Raw genomic sequence first — 6,524 nt, 5'->3', positions numbered from 1 at the left:
TTGCATACAGCCAGGTTCTGAAACTGGGATGGTGCAGTGAGCTAAAAAACGGTGTTGGATCTAGCCCTGATCTCTTGACTGGGTGAGAGTATTCTGCTTAATTCAGAGACTCTGTCCCTCACCACCCCTTGTTGTAAATATTTTTGTCCACCCTAAGCGTGGAAGGGTATACTCAGATGTGAGTCCCTTGCTCATTGCACCATCAGGATTCAAGCAAACCGGGCCGAAGACGGCTGAAATGCCAGAAACCGGTCCCCGGTAGCTTGTTTCCTTCCCAGTGTAAGAATTGGCTTTTGTAGTTTGGTTTGCCCTGTTCCCATCATGCACTGGGACAGGAACAGACTAATTTGCATACAGCCAGGTTCTGAAACTGGGATGGTGCAGTGAGCTAAAAAACGGTGTTGGATCTAGCCCTGATCTCTTGACTGGGTGAGAGTATTCTGCTTAATTCAGAGACTCTGTCCCTCACCACCCCTTGTTGTAAATATAGCCCTGAGGAGTTGTGGCGCTGTAGACCGCTGGGGAACCCGTCCTGGCTATCCCTGTGAGATGGTCCCTTCTGGGTATCTCCAAGGTGAAACCAGGCATCCCCGGCGAATGTGGGGGGCCGTTGTAGAGATGAGGCAAGCTAATGCCCAGAGTTGCCGAGTGTGATCCCTGGTTAGAGTAGGCACCGAGGCAAGAATTATTGATTCTGCTGACCTTGGTCCAAGACCCTGCCGCGTTGGGAATTGAACCCTGGTCCAGGGCCATTCTCTGCTTCCAGGCCAGCCGCTTCTAACCAGTGAGCCACACAACTCCATGTCTTTAAATCTGCTGCGGCAACAAATGATGGACTGAATCAGCCGCGGCCCGTGGAGGGAGTTGTGGTGGGACAGAAAGGCGGGGCGGGGGAGGGGCAGAGTGGTGGGTGCTAAAAACCGGAATATGGATAATTAGAGGTAAGTAAACAATTTAATTAATAAAATGAATTTCGTAGCGTGTTATGCATTTCAAAATGCGATGCAGCGCGCGCTACGAAATTTGTTTTATTAATTAAATTGTTTACTTACCTCCAATTATCCATATTCCGGTTTTTAGCACCCCCACCCTGCCCCTCCCCCGCCCCGCCTTTCTGCCCCACTGCAACTCCCTTCACGGGCCGCAGTTGGACTGAATGCTGAATGAATCAAACATTCAACCACAGTCAAGAGATCTGGGTTATATCCATCATTCTTCAGCTCACTCCGCCACCCCAGTTTGGACTAAGCTATATGCAAATCATTCTTAACCCTGCTCCTCATTGGAGCAGTCCAGCCCAAACTGCCAAGCGGGTCCTCCACGGACCGGAAACAAGCATCCTGGGAGTGGTTTTGGGCTATCACCCCTCATCAGCCAGGATAGCTTGAATCCAGCAGCACAGCGAGCAAGAGACCCACGTCTGGGCATACCAACTACACTTAGGACGAAAAATGCTGGGGCAACAAATGATGGGCAGAATGCTGAATTAATCAATGAATGTCTTTGAATCTGGCACTTAGTATCAAGGGCTGGACACACACCTACATTCCAGACTTGGCACTCATGTCCTTAATCTAGGTTTAGGCATTCGTAGCTTAAGGCATGGACTATATGTGAACCCCAGCGTCTCAAGGAATTCTTACATTTAATAATTTTAAGTTAAACATAGAATATAGTCACATACACTACCACTCTAAATGCCACACACCCTAGGGCTTCACAACATCACCACCACTTACTTTTAGCACGCAGGAAGGGAAGTGAGCTACATCTCCCACAATGTACGCGTAGGAAATCACAATACCTGGAAATGGAAGTGAGCAACATATTGGAATACACAATCACATATGGCACACATTATAACATTGAACCTAACTAATGAAATCTCCAAGTAGACAACATACATTAAAGGCTGAATTACAGTTTTCTCTACAAACAATAAATAATAAGAGGCAACACAATCAACTTTGTCTGGGTAGGTAAAATTATCAAAAAGAAACAAGCAAAGTAAAGTCCAGGGTTGGGTAGTAAAAATTGGGTTTTATCACACTCTTGATTATGCTCCATACATTGACGTTATCGCCACAACACTGTGGTCTCCTCCTAATGGGACTGTACATCCTCTAGAAGCAGATGGAGGTTCGCGCACCTTCTCTTTGATATGTGGTGGGTTTGTAGGATTTTATTAAGTGCAGAGGGCCCAAGGGGCTCTTAGGTGGGATGGCAATGGTTATGACAATGTTTTGAGGTATGTGAGTTCCTAGGGGTATGATAATGTTTATGGAAATGAGGTATTTTGAGGACAAGTGTAATGGTGGAGGGAAGTGGAAGGATTGTGCCAATAAGAGAAATTGGGGTGGGATGTTGAATGGGGTGGGCCTTGACAGTTGGCGAATGGTGTCAGGGCTTCGGATGGGGACAGGTGGTGGTGTGGGTTGGGGTTGTAATGAGGGAAAAAGAGGAATAGAGGCAGGTGTGCCAGAAGCACTGGGGTCAACAGGTGTTCGGAGAAAGAGAACCTCTCTGTAAGGCAGGCATGGCAGAGCGCATGTCATCTTTGAAATTAAATTAAACACCAGCATTTGTAAAGCACACAGCTACTTCCGGAGAGCTGTACCGGTGCTGGGGGCTCTTGAGAAGATTAAGCGAGCTATTGCCCAGAGTCACATGGTGCTGAGCTAACCTGCCGCCGGCACCGGAGATCGAACCGTGAACCGTGTGCTCTGGAGTCAGGCACCCTGGCCACTATGCCACACCTCTTCCGCGACATCTAGGATGGCTATCACTTGTGTCAGTTGCTAACGGACACCCTGCAGGGCATGCAACAATGCTGTCTGCCCCACAGAGAGTTTCGGTAGAACTTGCATTGCCTCTGCTGTCACCAGCGCTGGTAGGGGGGAGGCAGACAGATAGGTGGCCATGGTGAAGTAGACCCCAACCAGTTTACTTATTAGGTACTGGCATTGTACCGGGAGGACAGGAGTGAGGGCTGGTGGTAGTGGTGGTGGCAGCCACAGGAACAGATGTTATGGCCTCTGTTGGTTAGGCTGCCGGCATGAGAAGCTGGCCCCGAATCGGAGACCTCAGATTCTGATGTTGTTGTTGTCTTCTGGTCAGCCTCATCACCCTCATTGCCACTGGGTCCCTCAGACTCCGTGGCTCCACCTCCCAACGCCCAATGTCTCTCCTGCATGTCCATGAGGTCTGGCCAGTGTCTCCCTCGCTTGCTCAGGAGGATGCTGAAAGAAGACATATGCACACATTTCAATGTATTATTAATATGGTATGGAACTCCAATGGAGGTCCACCTAACACCTCATGAAACTAGTAAATAAAACAGTTATATATTAAACATGCTAAATACAATCATAGTTATGCAACTTATTCATACACTACAAAGGACATTAAAAAACCTCCCCAACTTCCAACATTAACACGACAAAAACAGTGCCCTTTAGGACTAAATAAATTATACTATTAAAGCAATGCTGCAATTTCCAAAAAAGTGACATTGTGCGTATTTAATTCCAAAATGTGCGTTTACTGCAAATTAATATTTTTAACGTCCCATCTGCCGCAAGGGTGCGGCTTGTTCGCGAGAAGAAATCAAAGATGAAGTGTAAATTATTCACCACCTATTTCATTAAAGAGAATAGAAACAATGACTTTATAACTGAGCGCATTATACAACCCTTGGCATGCAGAATTAATTATCATCAGATGATTATAAAATAGCCGTAAAAGATGACAAAGTGCAATGTACAACACTACAATCGCAACATGGACATTTTCAACCTACAATCTGACTCAAAGGTGCATGATTTTGGCAATATAAAAACAATTCTTATCTCTACCTGTTTCATCAGACGGATTTGAAACAATGTCCTTGGAGTAAACAAAGGCCCCTGTGCAGCCATATGCATAAAACATGATTAAACATCGGATGTTGTGAAATAAGCTTACGATTCGGCGACGTACAATGTGCAACACTATGCGTGCAACCAGGGCTCAAGTCGGGGTACCACGCGGGTGGACGGCGTCCCCCCACTTATTTTACCGGGAGCTCGATAACTGGAGCAAATTGAGCCACACATTCACTCTTTAGCCTCTTTGGGGCTCTATTTGCTAAGGGGTGAGCGAGGGGAGGCAATGAGTCTGATGGTGCAAGCCACCTTTCGTGACGTCACTTCCTGTTGTGAAGTCAGCGTCCCCCCACTTCTTTTTTTAGGACTTGTGCCCTGCTTGCAACATTAACAGTATTAAAAACAGTATCCTAGACTATAGCAAGGCGCATTCTCAAGACTAGGCATACAAAATGAAAATGATGCCTACAAAAGCACAGCCCCTTCATTGGCAAAAAACATTGCACACTTTCTAACCTCCTAGACAGATGTTACAGATTAAAGATCTCTGACCTTAGGAGGAAACACAATTCTTTATACATCACTAAACACACAACATCAAAATACAATTGGGAATATAGCATTGAAAACCTTTTTATAGATACACATAGCCTAATTCATTAATGCAGGTTTAAGAAACATTTTTTAAAAAAAAGAAACGTACCACAAACCATTCCATTAGGACACTCGCAGGCCTCTTTTAAATTAATATTATATTTGATAAACAATGGCCTTAGAACAGGGGCCACCACATTTTCTGTATTAAGAGCTACTTGTGTTCAATGAAAATCACCAAGAGCTATTATTATTAGAGATGCAGCAGTGACCACATCAGACAAGATTACTTAGTTCCCACCATATGCAAGATTACCAGCAGTGATCACCCCTGTGCATCAGGCATGGTTGCCACAGGCCCGGTTGCCATCGGTAATATAAAAAATGCTTTGTCAATGTGGAATGTCTTTACATGGGTAATACAGGACAGCCATACAAGCAGTCCCCCCAGCACATAGTTAATAATAGAAGTAACAGTCTCCCCCACACAGTTTTATTTTTAGCACTTGAATATCAGCTTTAAATATATATTGGAAATGTAACTGTTTTACACTACTGTATAGGTATCAGGAAAAAATGTCACCTTGCCTGCTGTGTTCAAGGCTCCTATTCGCCCAGATATTGTGAACTTTGTTCACACTAACTTGCGGAAGAACAATAGACAACCCTATGCTGTCAGTGAATTAGCAGGGCATCAAACTAGTGCTGAATCATGGGGTACAGGCCGTGCTGTTGCTCGTACACCTCGTGTACGTGGCGGTGGTACGCACAGGTCTGGCCAGGGTGTCTTCGGCAACATGTGTCATGGAGGTCGCATGTTTGCCCCTACCAAAACATGGAGACGATGGCATCATAGAATGAATATTACACAGAAACATTATGCAATCTGCTCAGCGTTGGCTGCTTCTGCTCTCCCTGCCCTGGTAGTGTCAAAGGGCCACAGAATCGAAGAGGTTCCAGAGGTCCCTTTGGTGGTTGAAGACAAAATTGAAGGCTACAAAAAGACTAAGGAAGCCGTACTGCTTCTCAAGAAGTTGAAAGCTTGGAATGACATCAAGAAGGTTTATGCATCCCAACGTATGCGTGCTGGGAAGGGAAAGATGAGAAACCGCCGTCGCATTCACCGTAGAGGCCCCTGTATCATTTACAGCGAGGACAATGGCATTATCAAGGCTTTCAGAAATATTCCAGGCATTACTCTGCTTAACGTTAACAAGCTGAATCTTCTTAGACTAGCTCCTGGTGGGCACGTTGGGCGTTTCTGCATTTGGACAGAGAGCGCCTTCCGCAAGCTGGATGAATTGTATGGCACGTGGCGTAAACCAGCAACGCTTAAGTCAAGCTACAACCTACCAATGAACAAGATGACTAATACAGATCTTAGCAGGATCCTGAAAATCCAAGAGATCCAAAAGGCTTTGCGTGCACCAAACAAAAAGATCAAATGCAGAGTTCTTAAGAAGAATCCTCTTAAGAATTTGAGAATGATGGTAAAACTGAACCCGTATGCAAAGACTGTACGCCGTAATGCAATCCTGCGTCATCTTCCCAAACCAACACCAGACAAAACTGAGAAGCCTGAAGTTGTCGAAGTACCCAAGGAAGACAAAAAACCCAAGGAAGCCAAAAGGTCCACGGATCCCAAGAAAGTCAAGGGGAAACCCTCCAAATGAGCCTGAGACAGTGTTTCTAAACAATGGTTCAAACTGGCTGTAAAACAGGTCTAGCCATAATAAAGTGCTTAAAAAACTTTTTTTTAAAAAGGAAATTAAACAGTTTATTTTAACTATGAATTCTAAAAATACATGCATTTTCGTTTCAAATACATGCCATTGCATCCTATTTTAATTATTGTGAATAGTGTTAGTACCTTGTTCTTAGATAAGGAGCAAACCTCTCTTCTGCTCATTGTGTGGGCTAGTATCTCCGAAATCGATTTACACAAATCTTGATGATGCGCTTGCACTTTAGCCCCACAATCATGTTAGAGAGACCAAAGTCATGAATTGTAAGGAATTGTTTACTTACGTGATGTCAATGTAATTTTAAATATTTCAACTCGAGAGC

General features: G+C 44.8%; 1 pseudogene; it reads left to right on the top strand.

The window, feature by feature from the left end:
* Positions 1-5,020: 5,020 nt before the first annotated feature.
* LOC147668974 (large ribosomal subunit protein uL4 pseudogene) lies at positions 5,021-6,193 on the top strand (annotated as a pseudogene).
* The last annotated feature ends 331 nt before the right edge of the window (positions 6,194-6,524 follow it).

Source organism: Lissotriton vulgaris, unplaced genomic scaffold, assembly GCF_964263255.1.
Source record: "Lissotriton vulgaris unplaced genomic scaffold, aLisVul1.2 SCAFFOLD_7665, whole genome shotgun sequence".
NCBI classification, from domain to species: Eukaryota; Metazoa; Chordata; class Amphibia; order Caudata; family Salamandridae; genus Lissotriton; species Lissotriton vulgaris.
The sequence above is the reverse complement of the archived record's forward strand: the minus strand, read 5'-3'. Positions and strand labels throughout refer to the sequence as shown.